The sequence below is a fragment of the Oryctolagus cuniculus genome, chromosome 4 (assembly GCF_964237555.1).
Source record: "Oryctolagus cuniculus chromosome 4, mOryCun1.1, whole genome shotgun sequence".
Classification (NCBI taxonomy): Eukaryota; Metazoa; Chordata; class Mammalia; order Lagomorpha; family Leporidae; genus Oryctolagus; species Oryctolagus cuniculus.
The window spans coordinates 129794611-129817158 of NC_091435.1; the positions used below are offsets into that span (position 1 = coordinate 129794611).

Consider the following 22548-nt stretch of genomic DNA (forward strand, 5'->3'; position numbering starts at 1 on the left):
CTGGGCAGGAATAAATTGAGAAGTGGAGGTCTGGTAGGGCTATGGGGAAGTTTTTCACAGGGACCTTTCAAGCAGTGATTTATGTCCAGCTGTTGTCTCCACCCTTCTGTAATCTCATCCTATGTCCTCATCTCTCATTACTCCCCTCTCACTAGTCTCTGGCCCCAGGTCCTTATATCTCATTCCTCACAGCTCTTTAACTTCCAGTCTCAGGCCCCATCTTCAGTTCCAAGACCTTGCATTTACACAGCACATTGTTTTTCACATAGGCCTGTTTGCCCCTTACTTACTACTTTCTGTCTAACAATATAGGATGAATTCAAAGCAGAGACTCAGACAAGTGCAAGAATGGGAGTAACATTTATTAAAGAGATTAAAGAGATAACACACTGAGAAGTGAACACATGCAGTCTCATGAGGACAATCACACCCACCCGCCTTAGTTTGTTCACCCCTTTATTAAGTAGGGGATGGTGCCCTAATTGAATATGCAAATAACATGGAGTTTGTGCGGGGTTCAGTGCACGTGATGATTTTTTTTTTTACATTTGAAATTTTTTTTTTATATTTTTTTTGACAGGCAGAGTGGACAGTGAGAGAGAGGCAGAGAGAAAGGTCTTCCTTTGCCGTTGGTTCACCCTCCAATGGCCGGCACACCACGCTGATCCGATGGCAGGAGCCAGGTACTTCTCCTGGTCTCCCATGGGGTGCAGGGCCCAAGCACTTGGGCCATCCTCCACTGCACTCCCTGGCCACAGCAGAGAGCTGGCCTGGAAGAGGGGCAACCGGGACAGAATCCGGTGCTCCGACCGGGACTAGAACCCGGTGTGCCGGTGCCGCAAGTGGGAGGATTAGCCTAGTGAGCCGCAGCGCCGGCTACATTTGAAATTTTAAGGTCAGTTTATTAAGTTCAATGATGAAAGCTATCAGAAGAAAATTCTCCTGAAAATTATTTTTTCTTAGAAAAAAAGAAAGGAAAATCAAAACCCTCTCAGCTAAGCCACAGATGCTGTGGCAGTCAAGCCTCTCTGCAGAAGGGGATAGTCCATTAGTGGGTTGAGTCACTTCCTGGGTCAGCAGGATTGAGGTCTGGATCATCATCATCATCCTCCAGCTCCAAGTCACCCATTTCCTGGAACAAAGACTCATCTACTTCCACACTGTTGCCAGCATCCTCCAAGAACTGGATATCAGATGTGTCAAGATTATGATCTGTTTCAAACAGCTGTTTCCCACTTGATTTATTTTTTCCTGCTTGTTCTTCTTCTTTCATTCGTTTCTTTTTAATTTCCAAGAGTTCTGCATCAAACTTGGCCTTCCAACTTAAGAAATTCTCAATTGTAATAGGTGCGCCATGGAATATTTGCTTTTCAGCTTCTTCGGCTTCTTTTTTCTTTTGTTTCTTTTCTTCCTCTCTTCTAGTTTTTATCTGATCTACTATTTCATTTAATTTTTCTTGCACAGCTGTCACTAGAGTAAAGATCATCACCATGCCAAGATTTTCTTCAGCCTGTAATGCTAATAATTTTAAAATGTCTGATACATCATTATCTTCTAGATTTTCCTGGGAGAATATTTCATAAAGAGGAATGTCATCTGGGTATTTTTCACTGTGTGTAAACTTGAGGGTAGTCTGGACAGTTTCATCTTTCTCTCCTGCCTCAGATGTCACAGTAATGGTGAAGCTGGGTGGCTTTTCTGATAATACTGTGAAGGAGTCAGTGTAGATGGATTCCAGGGCCTCCAGCTCCTTACGCTGTTCCTCGCGGTAATCTGTCATCCTGGCTCTCGCGGCGGCCGCCCATGGATCTCGCAAACACCCAGGCGGTGCGCTGCAGGCGAGAGCGCGGCCGAGCACGTGATGATTTCTTATGAGGATTCATGGCATCTGCGTGTGGAATGCGCCTCACATGTGTCCATCTTGGTGTCCTCATGATGGAAAAGGCTCAGGTGCATCACTGGATGGTGGGTGTGCTGAACAGGCATGGGAGAGGGCTGAGTTTTCTAGCGGTACAGGGCTAAGGCACAAACACTGCTGGAAGACTCTCCATTCCTTTGTCCCTCTCTTACTCCCTAACTAGCCCATAGCATAGTGAGTATTTATTGTAAGGTGATGAAGTATCTCACAAAACTGAAGCAAAGCAGAAGCTCTTAGGAATATCAGTTAGAATATAGGACACCATGGAGGCCAGAGCATAATCTCTCTTGGTGGGCATTGTAGTACAGTAGTTTAAGTGGCTTGCAATGCCCACATCCTGTGTTAGAGTGCCTAGGATCAGGTTCTGCCTCTGCTTCCAATTCAGCTTCCTTCTAATGCACACTCTGGGAAGGCAGACATAATGGTTTAAGTAACTTGGGCCCCTGCCACCAATGTAAGAGATCCAAATAGAGTTTCTGGCTCCTGGCTTTGGTCCAGCCCAGCTATCACTGTTGCCAGCATTTGGGTATGAACCAGTGAATGAATGATATCTTTTTCTCTCTCTCTCCCATAAATATATATAACATATAATTTTTACCTTCTCTGATCATTGGCTACTCCCCACAAACAACATTTTTTTGAGTTAAGAGTGTTCCAATATCTGAAATGCCCTCAGTGGGCTCAATTAGTAGAATCATTTTGTCAATAACCCCACATCCACTTGACTTTTGACTCTGTGTCTAGAAATACAAGTTTTGTTACAGGTCAGCCAACAAACTGACACTCACTGGCATAGAAAAATCCCTGGTCTAATCAGTAATGGGAAAAGACTTATGTCTGTTGTAGGACAACATAAACAATCCTGACTAATATAGCCAAAAATTATATCTAGTAAATGGAACCAAATGAATACTATTAAATCTGTCTAATCATCCTTCAGTTCTAAAGAGGCCAGAGGAGATATTTATGTAATATCTTTGCCTTATTGTGTTACTGAATCTTGATCTCTGTCCCTGGTGCCAAATCAAAATAATAAGGAAAAGGTCTGAGGGCAAAATAAAGAGGAAGTTTTAATCTGTCAACAAATGAAGGGGTAGCAGACATTGAGTATCAAGAACTACTGCCTGCTAAATGAGGGTGCTTTAGGGTTTCTAATGAAGCTGCCAAGAAGGGGAGTCATTTGCAACAAAATGGAGGAATCTGGAAAACATCATGCTGAGTGAAATAAGCCAGTCCCAAAGGGACAAATATCCTATGTTCACCCTGATTGGTGACAACTAACTGAGCTCCTAAAAGGAAACCTGTTGAAGGGAAATGGACACTATGAGAAACAGTGTCTTGATCAGACCTTGTCCTGACTGTCGAGGAACAACTTACTATTTTATTCTTTTTAGTATTTTTTTGTTCTACTTAATACCATTGGTTTAATTAACACACAATTATTCTTAGGTGTTTAAATTTAACTGAAAAGTGATCCCTATTAAATATAAGAGTGGGAATAAGAGAGAGAGGAGATGTACAGTTCAGCACATGCTCAGTCAGACTTACCCCTAATGGTAAAGTTAGAAACGTGCTAGGGGATTCCAATTCAATCTCATCAAGGTGGCATGTACCAATGCCATCTCACTAGTCAAAAGCAATCAGTTTCAGTTCATAATTGATCATAATGATAGGATTAAGTGTCAAAGGGATCACGTAAACAAGATTAATGTCTGCTAATACTAACTGATAGAATAAAAAAGGGAGAGAACAATCCAACATAGGAAGTGGGATACACAGCAGACACATAGAATGGCAAATGCCTAAACAGCACTCTGGCCTCAGAATCAGGCCTTAAGGCATTCGGATCTGGCTAAACAGCCATGAGAAAGCATGGAAAGCCAAGCTACTGTGGCAAAAAAAAAATATATGAACTAAATGAAAGATCTCTGTGAGTGAGATCCCAGCAGAAAGAATGGGCCATCAAAGAAGGAGGTACCTTTCTATGAACGAAGGTGAGAACTTCATAGAACTATGGCCTTGTCTAAATAAGATCAGAGTTGGCGAATTCAAGAGGCTTCCATAGCCTTGGAAGCTCATGACAAGAGCCTAGGGTGATTACTACGTCATAAATAAGAGTGTCAATTGTTAAGTCAACAACAGGAGTCACTGTGCACTTACTCCCCATGTAGGATCTCTGTCCTTAATGTGTTGTACAATGTGAATTAATGGTAAAACTACTTCTCAAACAGTACTCTATACTTTGTGTGTCTGTGTGGGTGCAAACTGTTGAAATCTTTACTTAGTAAACACTAAGTAGATCTTCTGTATATAAAAATAATATAATTGAAAATGAATCTTGAAGGCTGGCGCCGTGGCTCAATAGGCTAATCCTCCACCTACGGCGCTGGCACACCAGGTTCTAGTCCCGATTGGGGCGCCGGATTCTGGCCTCTTCCAGGCCAGCTCTCTGCTATGGCCAGGAGTGCAGTGGAGGATGGCCCAAGTCCATGGGCCCTGCACCGCATGGGAGACCAGAAGAAGCACCTGGCTCCTGGCTTCGGATCAGCACGATGCACCAGCTGCAGCGTGCCGGCCGTGCCGGCCATTGGAGGGTGAACCAACGGCAAAGGAAGACCTTTCTCTCTGTCTCTCTCTCTCTCACTGTCCACTCTGCCTGTCAAAAAAAAAGGAAAGAAAATGAATCTTGATGAAGAATGGGATGGGAGAGGGAGCGGGAGATGGGATGGTTGCAGGTGGGAGGGAGGTTATGGGGGGAAAAAGCCACTATAATCCAAAAGTTGTACTTTGGAAATTTATATTTATTAAATAAAAGTTAAAAAAAGAAGGAACTGGGATAGGTACAGTTGTAGTTAGCCTTGGTTGAGGTGATAAAGAGCTGGTTAGAGTTTCAGTGGTTACCTGCTCCTGTTGTATGTTCACTTGGTGTCCAAGTTTCTGTTTGGTCAGAACATTGTGTTACTCAAGGACTGTTTATGATGCCCAAGTGGGCTTCATCCAGGCTAGGAGCTCCATGTGGGTAGTAGTTACTTTCTACCCTAGACCAGAGAATCCCCTCCCCAGACATGGAATTTTCCATAACAAAACCCATCAAGACAATACTAGCCACCAAAGTCTGATCTACTGGAGAAAAAGAAATGACCTCGTGAATACAGCGGATCTTTGGCCATTCAAAGATCAACAAACATGGGATGGCCAAAGATTTATCAGTTGTTCCCTGGTCTTTTCAGAGCAGGGGCATAAGGTAGCCCACTACTGTTGTTATGAATAAAATGTTGGTATAATGCTATAAAGCATGTACCTAAGCAAATTCTAACACTTTTGTTGCTCTATATAGAAGAGGTCAAGTTCTGAGATGGTATTAGGGCTGAGTCCCATCCATTGGCAAAAATCTCTCCATTTCCCAGCTTATATTTTGTCCAGAAATTATTACAAAAGAAAATAAGCTTTTTCTTAATTATACCATTCAGTTTAAGAGTTTGCAAATTATTAAGCATGCATCTTAGGAGTATCCATGGGTATAGATGCAGAGTTGCCCATAGCTGAGTCTCTTTATAACCTGGGAAAATAAAAGGTAGAAAGGGCTCAACTAAACCCAGTTATGCTTAAATATGTAACTCACATCCCCAGTATTAGATGAGATCTGGTGTCCCAAGATCACTTTTTTGCAACCCAATGTGGGGTTCTCTGTTCCAGTCCACCTCAGGGGCTCTGTGCAGGTTGACCTAAATCTGGGGCATTACCAATACATGTATATATTTAGGGCATTGCATATTGGTAATTTTAACCAATGAGCCAATTTTAACCAATGAGCCATCACCTGTTACCTCCCATGGTGTGCTATAGCAGGAAGCTTAACTCAGATATAGTCAGGACTGGAATTCAGGCCCTTCAATAGGAGTTGAGGGCATCTCAAGCAATATCTTTAGGGCATTGCATATTGGTAATTTTAACCACTGAGCCAATTTTAACCAATGAGCCATCACCCGTTACCTCCCATGGTGTGCTATAGCCGGAAGCTTAACTCAGATACAGTCAGGACTGGAATTCAGGCCCTTCAATAGGAGTTGAGGGCATCTCAAGCAATATCTTAATTGCTTGAGATTTTAACCACTGCACCTAGGATATCTGACCACCATAGGGCACTACTATTGCTAAAGTTCCAGTAAACCAGAGGAGGAAGCATTTGATTCATCATTACTTGAGGCGTTTGGTACCTCAAATATTTCTGGGAGACAAAACCACCCCACTAGTGCTTTCAACCTCTAGGGACATTGAACTTCAAACCAGGTGTCTATGCTCCAAGATTATAGCAGCCTTCAGAATGTGTTTGAAGCTGAAGCCAGTTTTCAGAGTTCGGTTTGAACTCTGAAGCTCCAGTGTGCCAAATATTTCTGGGGGCTTGCACTGCCACACCTAGTGCCCTTTACCCTAGGAAGAATAGAACTCCATGTGCTTGAAGATGGTACTTGAAGGTGGTGCCTGCACTGTGCTGAGAAGCCAGTTGTTGGTCTCTATTATGAGGTAGGGTGTGGTGACTCTACTGGCATGAGGCCACCTGGGAATTATATGGCACCTCTATGAGTTCTATGTGGGGCTCAATATCCATACATTTTCATGGCATCCCCCTTAGGTCCCAGATGAAGCAGATGTACCCTGAGAAAGGGACTGTTTTGATTGACAAGTAAGAAGATAGAATTACATGGGGGCTCATGACTTCCAGCTTAGCTGACCTATCTAACTGCCTAGCTATCCCACATCACTACCACTCCTAAAAGGTAACCTCCAACTAGTGCAGCTCTGAATCAGTGAGTCGGAAGCAATAGAATCAGTCCAGTGATTCAGTGCCACATAAGATAAGCTCTGGAGTAGGTAATTTAGTGGTCTGAAATAAAGCAGAACATTTCTGTTTGTCTATTTATACAACTTTTTGGGTGATTCTAATGTACAGAGTCATTTGGATCTCCTGGACTGCATCATTTGTAGACTTTGAATTTCATAATTTGAATTGTTTATCCCACCTTGGAAGGGGGACCAACTGCCTGTGTCCCTTTAACCCATTTCAACAAGCTCACCCCTTGTTCTGGCCAGGAACTTCCAGCCTTTCAGTAACTAGACCCTACTATCTACCTCTATGTATAAGGAAATCACAGAATAGTTGTTAATAGAGAGGTGTTTCACACAGCAATTAAGATATTGCTTGAGATGCCCTCAACTCCTATTGAAGGGCCTGAATTCCAGTCCTGACTATATCTGAGTTAAGCTTCCTGCTATAGCACACCATGGGAGGTAACAGGTGATGGCTCAAGAACTGGATTCCTCCCATTCACATGAGAGAACTGAGTTCCCTGCTCCTAGCTTCAGACTGGCCTGGTCCTGGCTGTTGCAGGCATTTGGAGGATAGAATCAGTAGAGAGAAGGTTCTCTCTCTCTCTCTCTCTCTCTCTCTCTCTCTCTCTCTCTCTCTTCTTGAATTCTCTGTCTTGCTGCCCTTCAAGTAAAATGAAAATGAATTAAAAAAAAAAACACCTTGTTCAGGTTTTGTACTTCTGGATTACATATTGATAGTTTGTGTTCCAATTTACACAAATATATGAAATATGGTTTCTGAGCCTATAAAGTCAAGGGATGGATCTTGGATTCAAGTTCTCTATTACCAGTTCACCAAACTCCAGCCTGAAGTCCTCAATTCATCTTTCCTCCTGATAGTTGATAATTGATAATGGTAAATTATAATATATAACAATTATTAAATCATCACATATCCCATTCTCAACTCTTTCACAGGTTTTAGAGAGCAATTCAGGGTGGTTTAAGTACTTTCTCTGACACTTATTAGCTGTGTGATCTTGTACAAGATACTCAACCTCCCATGCCTCAGCTTCCTACCTCCTAGTGTTATCAGAGTTAAAGGGACTGATGCCTATAAGAAATCTGGCACTTGGATGCATTCAATGAGAATTTAGTCACTGCCATGGTTCTTTTGAGCTATGGGCTATTTATTTAGAACCACTCAATGTAAAACTTTCAACTGTTTACTGACCTCTGTAATCTAGGTCTTCCACATGGACAGCAAAACCCAATTACTTGACCAACTTCCTGCTAATGAACACCTTGGGAGACAGCAAGTGATGTCTTAAGTACTTGGGTCCCTGACACCCATGTCAGAGATCAAGATGAAGTTCCTGGGTCCTGGCTTTAGCCTGGCCCAGCCCCAGTTGTTGCAGGAATTTGGGAATAGAAGATTTTCATTCATTCTCTCTCTCTCTCTCTCTCTCTCTCTCTCTCTCTTTTAATCTGTGTATGTGTCTTTGTGTGTATGTGTATGTATATTTCTCTGCCTCTCAAATAAATAAATAACTTTTACTTTTTTAATGTTATTTGTCTTACGTGACAATGGAGGTCACGGAAAACTCCCCCTAGATCCTTAACCCTTTAGTAGATACAGGATTTCCTGAAGTCCCTCCAAAGACCTCAAATTATGAAGTTCCAAGTTAGGACATTTTTGGTTTTATTATTCTAGTTAGCTGACACTTAAAAGCTAGGCAGGACCTCCTGGAACATGAGATGGAGGCATGCCCACCCTGGCAATAGCACTAGGGAGGAAGGACTAGAGGGGAAGGTCATGAGGCTGATTGAGCCTGTTTATTCTATCTCCTGAGGGGCACAGGTTGAGAAGAGCACAGCCCTGAAATTAAGAAGTGTGGGGCTCCCGTCTGGGCTTTGGTGCTAACCAGTTGTGTGACGTATCTTCAACAAAAAAAAAAAAAAAATGGGGCTGTTTGACTAGATGTTCTTTCGGTCCCCTTAAACCGCCTGTGTCCTCTCTATGCCAGAGTGTAAGAATAAAACAGGGCTTTGAGATCAACATTTGAAGCCGGAGAAGTCAAAGCTGCACATGTGGCTACATTTTTAATGATTCATTTATTTTATTTAATTAATATATATTGCTTCATTCCTCATTATTTAAATGGTACAAAATATTGTATAATAATAAAAATTTATTTCCCTTCCTCTTCCTTCCCCACGTCCTGGGGCTCCTTCCAAAGGCCACCAGAGATACTTACACATTATTACTTCTCTTTCCCCTTTTTTTAAAAAAAATTATTTATTTATTTTAAAAGCGGAGTTATAGAGAGGCAGAGGCAGAGAGAGCAAAAGAGGCCCTCCATCCAGCTAGTTCACTCCCCAAATGGCCACAAAGGCCGCAGCTGGGTGGATCTGAAGCAAGGAGATTCCTCCGGGTCTCCCATGCAAGTACAGGGGCCCAAGGACCCGGGCCATCCTCTACTGCTTTCCCAGGCTACAGTAGGGAGCAGGATCCTTCCTTCCCCTTTTTTAAGCCACAAATGGTAGCAGATATAAGTGTTATTTTGATCCTTGTTATTTCAAACAGGGACTCTGGAAATGCATTCCATACCAGTACATATCCATCCTGTTCATATTTTTAAGGCCACAAATATTCCATTATACATATATGAGTGCACACAGAGAATAAACTATTCCACATGTAAAGGACATTTATATTTACAAAACACACACACACACACACACACACACAAATGCAACCTTTTGCTATTATTGTTAAATAAGTACCTGTACACAGATGAGCCTGGTGGAATGAAGAGAGTACACAGAAAAAAAAGGAGAAACTTTTTTACCCAAGCAAATAAACTAAGTTCTCATTTAGAGAACAATTCAGTCTGTATGCCTCAGATTACTAGAATTTTCTTGCTTTTCTTTATCCAAATCCCTTCTTTATGAGGTTTTTTGTTTTGTTTGGCTCATATGACAAAACTTATCACAAACATTCAGAGGTCATAAAATGGTTTCAAGGTTCTGCTTGAGAAACCACTTCCTGTTCCGATTCCAGTCTGTCATTGGTTGGCTGCTTTTCAGGAAAATTGCACTGACATGTTTGTCAAGAAACAAATACCAGATTCCCCCCAAAATGCTAACCAGATTTTATAAAAGCATGGATATCCTCAATATATCTCATTTTGAAGTATATTGGCTCAGCTTCTAAAGAAAACAAAGATTTCATCATTTTCATCCTTGGAGCCAATATAATAGTCTTGTTAATCCTAAACAATACTACCCAACAAGTAAACTAAGATTTGGAGGCTATCTAATTTTAAATTGTGGTTGGCCATGAAGCCAACATGATTAAGATAGCATCCTCATGTTTTGTTCTCTGATTAATTTGCTCCCACATATTGTAGCTTAAAAAGAAAACATACTCAGGGCTGGCACTGTGGCATAGTGGGCTATGCCTCCAAAGAAGTGCCGGCATCCCATATGGGTGCTGGTTCTAGTCCCAGCTTCTCCACTTCCAATCCCGCTCTCTGCTGTGGCCTGGAAAAGCAGTAGAAGATAGCCCACTTTCTTGTGCCACTGCACCTATGTGGAGACCCAGAAGAAGCTCCCGACTCCGGCTTTGGATTGGCTCAGCTCCAGCCATTGAGGCCATTTGGGGAGTGAACCAGTGGATGGAAGACCTCTCTCTCTCTCTGTCTCTCCCTCTGTCTGTAACGCTACCTCTCAAATAAATAAATAAAAATCTTAAAAAAAAAAAAAGACAACATATTGGGGCTGGCATTGTGGCAGAGCAGGTTAAGCCCCAACCTGCAACACCAGCATCCCATAGTAGCATGCTTTAAGTCCCAGCTGCTCCAGTTTTGATCCAGCTCCTTGGTAGTGTACTTGGAAAAGCAGCAGAAGATGGCCCAAGTGTTGAGGCCCCTGCTACCCAAGGAAGAGACACAGGTGTAGTTCCACACTCCTGGCTTCATCTTGGCCAAGCCCCAGCTATTGTGGGCATTTGTGGAGTGAACCTGTGGACAGTAGATGGATTCTCTTCACCCCCTACTCCCATGTCTCTCTCTTTCTCTGTAACTCTGACTTTCAAATAAATATATCTTTGGAAAAAAGGTAACTTATTCCAGAAGCTAAAATTACAAGATATGGTGTCAATATGAAGAGACTGACAGCATAGTGTATTACATTGCTTAAGAGACTATAGAAGGGAGATGGAGGCCATGGTAATGATAATTTATTATAGGTCTATAATTTGAACACATCAGACCATAGTAATCTGTATTTATGAGTGGTATTAAGTGAATATCTTGATCAACATTGATTCAACATTTGCCTGGGACCATTTTTTTCCCTTAGAAAAGTCTAATATCTCAGACAGAGACATTGAAATCTGTGCCCAACACATTGGGACTGCTCTTCTTCCTAAGGATTACATGATGCAGGTCTGGCCACTTGCTGCTCAAAAGCCAATGCTTGAGAAACAAGAGTTGGTGCAGGGAGACCTTAAGTTCTCAGGTCAGCAGGAGGACTGGTAAAGGAGAAAGGAGAATTAAAGGAGGTGATGGAACATAATGCTCTGAGTTGGCTATGTGCACATTCACGTGATCATTTCTGGTATCTTGAAATTGCTTGGGTGGTAGTCTGGGTGGCAGTGGTCTGAGTAGCATCAGGCTTGATTATTTACAGCTGGTGGTTATAAATTCTTTCCACTTAACTTATCTGATGTTCCAAAATTTTAATCAACTTCCCTGAGGTCAGTCCCTGGAATTCTTCAGCAAGCATTATTTATCTGTGAAAGTTGAACACATGCAGTTAGTTTTGTTAAGCAAAATGGGAAAGGCAAAAGAAAATGGAATAATTTGAGCTATGGTTCCATAAGCACTCAAGCAGTTTCTTTTTTCCAGCAAGATGTCCTCTTTCAGAAAGCAGCTCATGAATTCTTTTCGAGGTGGTCTCAGTGCTATTCAAGGTCACTGAATAGTTTAGGATATGCTTAGCTCTCCCCTTCATCTTCCAGTACCCTTGTCCCCACACAGTTCTCCAATATTTCCCTCCCTTTCTTCTCAATCACATTATATATCAGAATATTCCTTATTTAATGCTAATTAACAATTGCCTTGGTCTTGTAAAGTATTTAAGCATCTTTCTGCAATAAATTAAAGAATATTCTTATATGTACAAAGTTATCTATGAATTCCAATTTTCTTCTAGAGTCTCCATGTATTTGACACATTCATGTGACTTTATTCTCCTAATAGTTGTTTCCTGTTGCACTAATTTCTTTGTAGTATTTGTTCAGTTTTACAATAGTCATATACTCTTGAGTACATTCACTGTATTTTTATTCTAAACTGTTTCAATAATGAAATCTTTTGTATGATGCATTCTCCCTGTGCACGGGGTGCCACACAACGGAGGAACATTGCCATGGAATTTTCAGTTGCCATTTCCTAGAAAATACAATGCTTTCAAACACATGACTATGTTTTCACATGTGTTGGCAGAATACTTTAACTTAAATGTTGTAAGTTGTATTGTGTGTGTGTGTGTGTGTGTGTGTGTTTCCTTCATTGAATCATTCTTCTAAACTGGCTATAAAGTTCCTTCTGTCTTATTACTATAATTAGCCCAATGAACCTAGAAGTTGAATTATCTAAATCTACTTGATAGGCAGTGGAGACTGCCTCTTTTGTCAGTTGGCTGTGACTGAACCCTTAAGGTATTTCTGATGTTTCCTATTTTTCAAATGAAGCTTGGCCAACTTTGACTTCAGCATTACATTGAGGAGGAAAAAAATGTGTCTGTATATAAAAACTGTACATGAAAAAATGCAATCTATCTACTAGGATTCTCCAAATTTTTTCCTCACAGACTTATTTTGGCTCAAGAAAGACATCATATGTATCAAGGGTCAGAAGAAAATCATTCCAGAGATGAGAGCTCTCCTGGGGTCTACTGTGGTGGGACAAACATTCCACTGGCGGGATCCGGAATTCTAATGTGTGACCCTTCTAGTCCAACTTCAGCATCAAATAGTTGGAAAAATATTTATTCATGTGGCATGGTTCCAAGGTCATTTGACAGCAATTATTAAGCACTAGAATAGCAAGAATGTGTGCTTGGCAGCATGTTGGGTGGGCATGACCTGCATTTGTAGTATTTTACCCATTTATTCCTATCAAGCCTACATAATTTGTGTGCTAGTAAAGCCAATCTAAAGTGATATTATGTAATTTTTATCTTTCTCTCTCTCTCATCTCTTTTTCTGTCTCTCTGTTTCCCTTCTACCTATATTCCTTCCCTCCCTTGCATTCTCTCCTCCTCCCTTATACCAGTGGTTTTTAAGCCAGTCTTACTAGTATTAACCATGCCTTCTTATATCTTGTTCCAGTGTTTTCTTCTCACTTTTTTACCTGACATCAATAACCAAGTGCAAATCTGCTCTACAACATTCCTATCTGTTCCTTGTTTCATCAAAACTCCCATGAGAACAAGAAAAAATTCAATCTTCAATTAGTTTTTTCTATCAAATAAAGTTATTATTCCAAAGATCTTTTTTTTACATTCTGAATGGTCTCACATCCTTTTATCCCAAGTATGTGATACTGTTACCTATGCATTCTCCAATTTTTGTTAAGTTTCCTGTGAATCTGATTGCACTACATTTCATTTAGTAAAATTCACACCCACAATTCTTTTGAAACAATTCCCATTCTTTAGACCCAATTAGTGCTGGCTTAATCCAGGAAGGCAGCTGGATACAACTTCCTTATGATTTTTTAATATTTAATTATTTTGAAAGTAAGAGTTACAGAGAGAGAGACATATCTTCCATCTACTGTCACTCCCCAGATGGTTGCAATGGCTACCACTGGGCCAAACCAAAGCCAGGAGCTCCATCAGGTCTCCCACATGAGTGGTAGGGGCCCAAACATGTGGACCACCTTCCACTGATTTTCCCAGACCATTATCAGGAGCTGGATTGGAAGTGGAGCAGCTGGGACACAAACCATCACCCATGTGGTGGGAGCTTTACACACTACAACACAATGCCACCCACCCATCCCCCCTCCCCCACCTTTAAAAAACTTTATTTCAAAGGCAGAGTAACAGAGAGAGAAGGAGTGACAGAGAGACCTTCCATCCACTGGTCCACTCCCTAAATGGCACCAATGTCCAGGACTGAGCCAGGCTTAAGCAAGGAGCCAAGAACTCCATCCGGGTCTCCCATGTGGGTAGGGGCCCAAATACTTGGTCCATCTTTTACTGCTTTCCTTAGCACCTTAGCAGGGAGCTGGATCAGAAGTGACGCAGCTGGGACTTGAACAGGTGCCCATATGGGATGCCAGTGCTATCAGCAGGGGCTTAACCCTGTGCATCACAATGCCCCTCACCTTATAAGTGTTAGAAGCCTTTGTTGGCTCAGAGATACATTAAGCACCACATTAATTCTGTCAGAGATATTAGTAAGGGCTCTTTCAGTCACACCCTTGACTTGATCTTTTCCTTAATACCTGTTTCATTTTGATAATTTTTACTGACTCAAGTGGAAGAAGATGAGAAACAGCTCTATTTTCCAGTCCTCTAAGTTCTGATCCCTCCATATTCCCTCTACATTCCACTTGCAAATTGGCCAGTATTTTCTCTATTTCATCTACCTCATGCAGCATTTTATCATACACAGCTCATAAAACACTTAGAACACAGCTGACTATTTTAATATCCTATGTAGAAATTCCCTTGTTCCAATCCAAAAGTTCACAAAGTACATTTTCCTTTTTTCTGGTTACTACAACTGACCGTTTTATAAATTGTTTTTCCACTATTTAACAGGGGACACAAATTCCTTAACTCCCTTCCAGACTCCGTTAATAGTCTCCGTGCCACTTTAAAGTCCATTCTTGTCACCTTTTAGTTTTTTGTTAGGATGGTGTCCTACTTCAAGGTACCAAACATCTGTCAGTTATCCATTGCCATAAGAGCACAAAACACCACAAAACTTAGCAGCAGTCACCATTTCTCACACATCTCTGAATAGGTGAGTGTCCTTGTAACCAGTGAAAATGCCACTAAAACATGTATTAAGTAAAAGCATTTCTCAGGCTAAATATTTTACTAAACCTTCAGAAGGCTTCCTTGGGCTGAGTGCAATACATGGTTTGAATTTTTTCTGAGGGAATACTAATGCCTCAACTGTGCAAATGATGGAGGTATTTCCTGAAACAATTCAAAAAGTGTACATACATGTCCTCTTTTTTTTTTTTTTTTTTTTTTTGACAGGCAGAGTGGACAGTGAGAAAGAGAGAGAGAGAGAAAGGTCTTCCTTTTGCCGTTGGTTCACCCTCCAATGGCCGCCGCAGCCGGCACGCTGCAGCCGGCGCACCGCGCTGATCCGATGGCAGGAGCCAGGAGCCAGGTGCTTTTCCTGGTCTCCCATGGGGTGCAGGGCCCAAGCACCTGGGCCATCCTCCACTGCACTCCCTGGCCACAGCAGAGAGCTGGCCTGGAAGAGGGGCAACCGGGACAGGATCCGGTGCCCCAACCGGGACTAGAACCCGGTGTGCCGGCGCCGCTAGGCGGAGGATTAGCCTAGTGAGCCGCGGCGCCGGCCCATACATGTCCTCTTAAACGTCATGCCATGTGTAATGATCATCTTGTCCAAAATCACCACACTTGGTTGAATTAGAACTATTAACACAATAATTCCATTTTTTCCATGTAATTATATGTTTGAATATGGGCTCTAGGTTTTATAAGGTAAAATCCTTTAAATTATAAAAAGAATCTCAATTAATACTTAAAGAATAGAATTACTTATGTTTATTATGAAAGCATTTTTCAATAAAAATGTATATCTCATCAACAAATATGCCTTCAGATTTTACCTACTAAGAAAATTTTAGAAAAATTATTCAGTGGGGAGGTAGATATTAACCATGTATGTGAAAGAGGTCAAAGAGAGAAGACGAGAAAGATTATATGACAAGAAATGTAGCAGCCTTAGAGCCATGCTTCAAAAGTAGGCTGGTATTTGCACATCAAAAGTACTGCCCATGTCTAATGACCCTGTAGCATCAGCACCCCAGCCTTCCCCACTCCCAGAGACTTCCCAGGGAGATCTTCCTGATCCAGTATCAAGTGGGCTGTTTGTTCCAATAACACTGTGTAGTGAAACCTTGGGAGGAATTTCACTCACAGAAGTCCTTTGTCCAGCAGTATTTCAGAAGAGAGAGGGGAAAAAGGAAATGGTGTGAAGAAGTAGACCCTATACCCATAAGAACCCTGGTTTAAATGTAGACTAAGCACTCAATTCCTTGCTGAGTTGCCCACCTGGCCTGTCAGGTGTACTGCTTCGTTGAACTTTTTGGCTTGCCTGCCTTATATCTGAAATTCTTTTCTTATTGCAGAACAGGAGCCTCTATTCCAGCTGTCTCTGGAGACAAAACCAGAAAAATGACAAAAATAAAAGCAGACAAACCCTTTAATTGCTTTCTGTTTCTACTATCCACCAGCACACTTGAAACTCTGTGTGTGTGTGTGTGTGTGTATAAATGCCCTTGTTCTATGATATTTCTTCTTAAATCTTTAGAGTTAAAAATTCTTTATTTCGTTTGACATCTAAGTAATGTTTCTTCAAATTAAAGCAATTCATTCCCAAAGAAAACTTAACAGAGAACCAGTGAGCTCACTGAAGCTCCTAATTATGCAACTAGCTAGTTAACATCTGTGCTTAAGGGAACAAAAGAGACTTCATCCAGTTCACAACAATTTACCCTGCAAACCAAGAAACCACTCCTTGCCTCTGTTTACCAGTATGGTTTGAGTTCAGTTATCAGAAGTTTGGTTAAACCTGATAGACAGAAGGGTGTATTGAGCAATCCTGAGGCATGGTTTCATGGCTGAGTTTGTTAGCTAAAATGGCCCAGGAAAGTCCATTCTAAGGAGTGAGAGCAGATAAAGGCCAAGGAAAAGATCCAAGTGTCAGTACCAGGGGAGTAACATTAGTCTTAGATTTAAGGAGCAAATATGAAATCATAGGCAGGAATCCAGGCCAAATGTCAGAAACCAACAACAAGAACAGATCAGCATATGGATGCCAGGAAGAGGAAGAAATTTGGACAGAGTAGAAATAGCTTGTTTCTTCTCCCCAATGTCTGCAACTCCAGCTGGGAAGACTCAGTGCTGCAGATGATCCAATAAATGGATGAAATCATCTGAAATTGTGCATATTTATCATTCGCTGCTGAAGTCAGCTGTAGCCTCCACAGGGGCTGTGGATACAAGAACCTCAGGAGGCCTCACAATTTGCCCTAGATTTCTCTAGAACATATTGTCAAGGGTAGTCAGACTGCTTATTTTGTCACTCAGGGTTTCACAAACGCAACTCTCCCAGAGCAATGCAGAAGCTGCACTGCTTTTCCAAACCTTGTCTCACGATCCCCACAGTACCACTTCCACCACAGTCTATCAGGTATAAGCAAACCATTAGTCACCACAGTCAAGAGAAAATTACATATATCTCAGTGGGAGGGTGGAAAGGCCATATTGTAGAAGAACAGGCAAGATGAATGCTATTTTACAACCATTTTTGGAAAAAGCAATCTGCCATACTACAAACAGAAAAAAGTAGAATGACTTCAGAATATTCAACAGCAATACTGTAACGAGCCCATGAAGAGAAGAAAATAAACTTCAATCTAGAATTCTATTTACAGGCAAGCTATCAACAATGTGCATGAGCTATCAACATATTTAGACATATATCATCTCATATATTTGAGGTATTCCATGCATCCTTTCTAAAAAGTTACTGCAGGATGTACTCCAAAATGAAGTGTTAAATCAATAAGGAAGATAATGTGGGCTCAGAGGAATCCATATAGTGCAGAGGCAAACATCTCCAGAGATGAAGAGTAAGTTCATGATGACAGCCATGCAGTAGGTGTAATAAGCTTCCAGTCCAGACTCTGGGAGCAATTGTTTCACAAACATGAGACGGGTAGAATGTACAATGTCTGCACTGAAAGAAAATCCAGACAACTAACTGGCAACAGTCTGGTATTAGCATATATATATATATATATATATAGTGCTATTGCTATATATATAAATATATATTTATATATATCAAACCAAGAAAAGTAGTGAAGATTGATTATTGACTTCAAGAATATTAAAATCTTACAGGTACATAACCAATGGATATAATATTGCTCAGCTATGAATAGAAGCTGCATATTTATGAACATATTTAACAAAATGAATACTGTTCTAATTATTATTGAGTTAAAAGGAGTGGAGTAGGAGAATGGGAAGTTTGTAAGGTGTTTGTAAAAGAGAGCTAAATCCTCATTTCCCATGTTAGTAAGTTAGAAAACATCTAACAACTGAAAAACCTTGAAGAACCCATGTGAACAAATTATTTAGAAATATGAAGAGAGGCTGGCGATGCCAACATCCCATGTGGGCACCAGTTCACATCCTGGCTGCTCTTCTTCCAATCCAGCTCCCTGCTGATGGCCTGGGAGGTCAGTGGAGGATGGCCCAGGTACTTGGGCCCCTGCACCCATGTGGAAGACCTGGAAGAGGCTCCTGGCCTCAGATGAGCCCAGTTCCAGCCATTGCAGCTATTTGGGGAGTGAATCAGCGGATGAAGACCTTTCTCTCTTTCTCTACCTCTCTCTATCTGTAACTCTGCCTCTCAGACAAATAGAAGAAAGAAATATGAAGAGAAGGATCAGCTAAAAATTTTTAAAGAGGTTGTTATAATGGAGTGAGGAATAGGGACACAGACAACTTCTGCCTAAATCATAATGCTTGTTGAAACAGTTTATGTGAATATATTACTGCCAAAAGAAATGTAAGTAGTCAAGAACATAGACATTTATCAAATAATCTAGAGCTTCTGGCATGTTAAACTACTATTGTTGGGGCTGTTTTTTGGTGTCATAGATGACGTCATAAATGATGCTAATTTTTGTAGGGCAATCTGGCTGCACCTCCTGAGCTGTACATCTGGAGACTTTAGCTTAACGGGCCAGAGGGAGACCTGGCCATATATGTGTTTTCAAAGCTCCCAAGTTGAGAAGCACTGCACTAGAGGAGAGAGCAGCAATGCCTTTCTGCAAAGAACTAGACCTCTGCGCTCAGTTTTCTTGGCCACATATGGTCTGTATCACATGTTCTTTGTTTTATTTTGTCTTACAATGTTGTAAAAATGGTTTAAGCTGTGCTTAGTTCATCTACCACAGGCTGCGTTTGGACAAGCAGCACTTTGCTAACCCCTGCACTACAGGTTCCTACCCAGTTACCCTCGTTCTTCCCTCTGTTCTTCCATCGTTGCCCATGACAACCTCAATTACACATACTCAGCACTGAGGTTTATTTTCTTTCAATCCATAAATCTCACTAAAGCATTTTAAAAGGTACATATTCAAGGACAATGGTAAGAAGGATGAGATGATAACCAACATGATGATAACCACCAAGTCCCTAAATATTTGGAAAATACAAATAACGAACGGATGGCAGGCTGGTCTCTGACAAAGCAAAGTGGGGGAAAGTGAAAATGTGAGCACCTGTGAAGGATCAGTACCACAGACTGGGCCAGTTTCACCTAAGCATTCCAGAAAGCCTCAGAACGTCAAGGCCAAGGATACTGCAGAACTGGGGGCTGCCGCACAGGGCCAAAAACAAGGCAAGTGTCAGACAGCCCCATTATGTAGCAGTTATGGCAAAGGCTTTGTCTCATTTTCCCAATGCTCCTAGGCAGAGGATCACAGGATTCTTCACTGCAAAACTGCACAGTTCTAGAGAAAAACCTCTGACTACCTCTAAAGGAGAAGGCTGCCTTCCTGCCTTGTAATCCTACCATGCAGCTTTCCACTCAACAACTGGACTTGCACATTTGCTTCTTGGATATGCCTTCCTAATCTGAAGCATTGTCAGGTATTTGAGAAAGTTCTCTAAGGTAAAAATAGGCCCAAAATAGCAGAAAATTGATCCCAAAGCAGATTACATACAAAAAAAAAAAAAGCACAAGAAAACCTCCTAAAGTATATCACTAATATCCTTAAAAGGATTAGAGGATATATTACAGTCATGAACCAAAAACAAAAGGCTACTAAATAACCAAGAAAGAACTCATAGCAGTTAAATGGAGAATGGCTAAAATTCAAAATCAGCATGGGGACAAATTTGTGAAAACGTCTCAGAAACCTGGAACCAAGAAACAAAGGTAAAACTTTTTAAAAGTTAAGGAAGTTTCGGGCCGGCGCTGTGGTGTAGCGGGTTAACACCCTGGCCTGAAGTGCCAGCATCCCATGTGGGTGCCAGTTTGAAACCCATCTGCTCCACTTCCAATCCAGCTCTCTTCTGTGGCCTGGGAAAGAAGTGGAAGACGGCCCAAGCACCCGTGTGGGAGACCTGGAGGAGGCTCCTGGCTCCTGGCTCCTGGCTTCAGATTGGTGCAGCTTTGGCCGTTGGGGCCAATTGGGGAGTGAACCAGCGGATGGAAGACCTCTCTCTCTCTGCGTCTCCTCTCTCTGTGTAACTCTGACTTTCAAATAAATAAATAAATCTTAAAAAAAGGAAGTTGCAAAATTAGACTAGAAATAAAAGGAGATCCAGAAGACAGAATAGAGAAAACAAAGGAGAGAAAAATCATCATAGCACTAATACAAGGCCATTTTTCCAGAACCAAAACAAAAATCTCCAGGCTGAAAGATTTCATCATATGTGGAGTACACTAGACAAAGTATACAAAACCATATCACAGTGTTCTGGAACATAAGCAAAAGGAAGTCCCCAATCACAATCAGAAAGAAAATATAGGTGGTTGAACTCAGAATTAGGAGATCAAAGAGCATCAGACTTTTCACCAGCAAAACTGAAAGGGAAAAGGGGAGCAGACTACAGAGCAATGCCTTTACAAACCTCAGTGCAAATGGTCTTTAACTTTTTTTAATCCAAGAAACTATCCTTTGAATATAGAAGCTGAATGTATATTTTCAAACATTCAAAATGTTTCTCCCCCATGAACTCTTTCTTAGAAAACTTTACAGCATGCTATACCAAGAGCAGGCAGGCAGGAGGCAGGAGGCAGGGAAAGAGGGTCCCTGGAGAAAGCCCTAGGAAGCCTGCGTGGCCGCAGCAGTCTGAAGAGAGGCACAGGGGCCCTGCAGAGCGTTCTCCAGTGGTCCCGATGCTTGAGTCCACAAAACATCAACAGATGTTTGGCAGCTCTGCTCTAGCAGCTGGGGAGGAAAAATCAGAACACCTAGAAAACTAAGCAAATGAGAAAACAGACACTTATTTACTCCAGGAAGAATCAATATTCACAGACCCACTTGGCTCAGCAGAGAATTCTTACAAATTCCTAATATTGTAGAATTTAACATAATCTAAAAAAGGGAGTTGGGAAATTAGTAGGAAACAGATTGTATAAGAGAGTTGAACCATTTTTAATAACAAAAACAATATCAATAGATGATATCTAGAATTGATGAAGAGAAAGTATACATATAAAGATGAACAGCTAGCTAAAATATAAAAATGTTTGGCCTCTACACAGCAGATAAGGCATATGCGGTGATACCTTTAACTAAAATGTATATTATTTTAACAAGGAAAATGTATGGAAAACAAATGTGATTTTACTAATCATAATTGGAAGCATTTCTCCTTGAAAGGATGGACTCAAGACTATAGTATAGTTGGTTTTATGAACACAAATCAGTGTAAATTATAGCTGTTTTAAACATTTCCAAATGCATTTTATGTTAGTAGTTACAATATTAGAGAAGAACAGCAATGAAATAAGGGTGTGCAGAGGATTTTCAGAGAAGTGTGCACAGTTATGTAGTCATATGAAGGAGATCTCTGCAAGAACCCAGCTGATGTTGGGAAAAGTGGTTGCCCATGAGGAAGAGAGCTGGAGTGTAGAGGTCAGAAATGAGAGGAAGCCTTGCTTTTCTCTTTGTACCCTTTTGTATTGTCTTCTTTTAAAAATCCTTATGAATGGAATTGATTTATGTTAAAGTAAAGAAAGGCTTTGGTCACAGTGAAAAAAATAACTACAGGGTGCTTTATATCATGTCCAATGTCATGAATAAAGAAAATAAATATGTATATGCACTTCATAGTTCTGCAATAAGATATACAGGAACAAGAACAGTTTGCAGCACAGGAATGTAAAATATAAACTTCTTTTGGAATGTGTTAAGTGTAGCACCCATGCATATCAGAACTATGGTGTTCTTTTAAGTAATTTGGGTTAAATGTACAGCTAGTGTTGTTAAAGTCTTTGTAGAAATGAAATCACCCAGGGAAAATTTGAAGAGTGAAAGCAGCAGTATTTTATGGGGCATAACGAAAAAGAGAGTAAAGAATATGTTAAGAACATTGATCACAGTACCTTCCATATACACAGTCTGTTCTAAAGAAAGCTGCTCTCTTGAAGGGACAGTCATAAGTGGCAGTAAAAACTCTTATGAGGCCTTTGCAGTGCAATGGGTTAAACCTCCTCTTGTGAGGAGCACCCCACACTGGAGTGCCGGTTCAAATCCCAGCTGCCTTCCTTCATAGCCAGCTTCCTACTAATGTACCTGGGAAGGCAGCAAATGATGACCCAAGTATTCAAACCCCTGCTACCTTTGTAGGAGCCCCAGATGGAGCTCCTCCTGCCTTCAACCTGGCTCAGCCCTGGCTGTTGAGCATTTGGGGAAGGAACCAGAGATGACTCTCTCTCTTTCTCATGTGTGTGTGTCAGCTTTCCAGACATCAATGTTTCTACCCAGCCAGCCATCCACACA

General features: G+C 41.2%; 1 pseudogene; it reads right to left on the reverse strand.

Moving 5' to 3' along the window:
- Positions 1-877: 877 nt before the first annotated feature.
- On the reverse strand, positions 878-1871 carry LOC100340166 (RWD domain-containing protein 1 pseudogene; annotated as a pseudogene).
- Positions 1872-22548: the final 20677 nt, after the last annotated feature.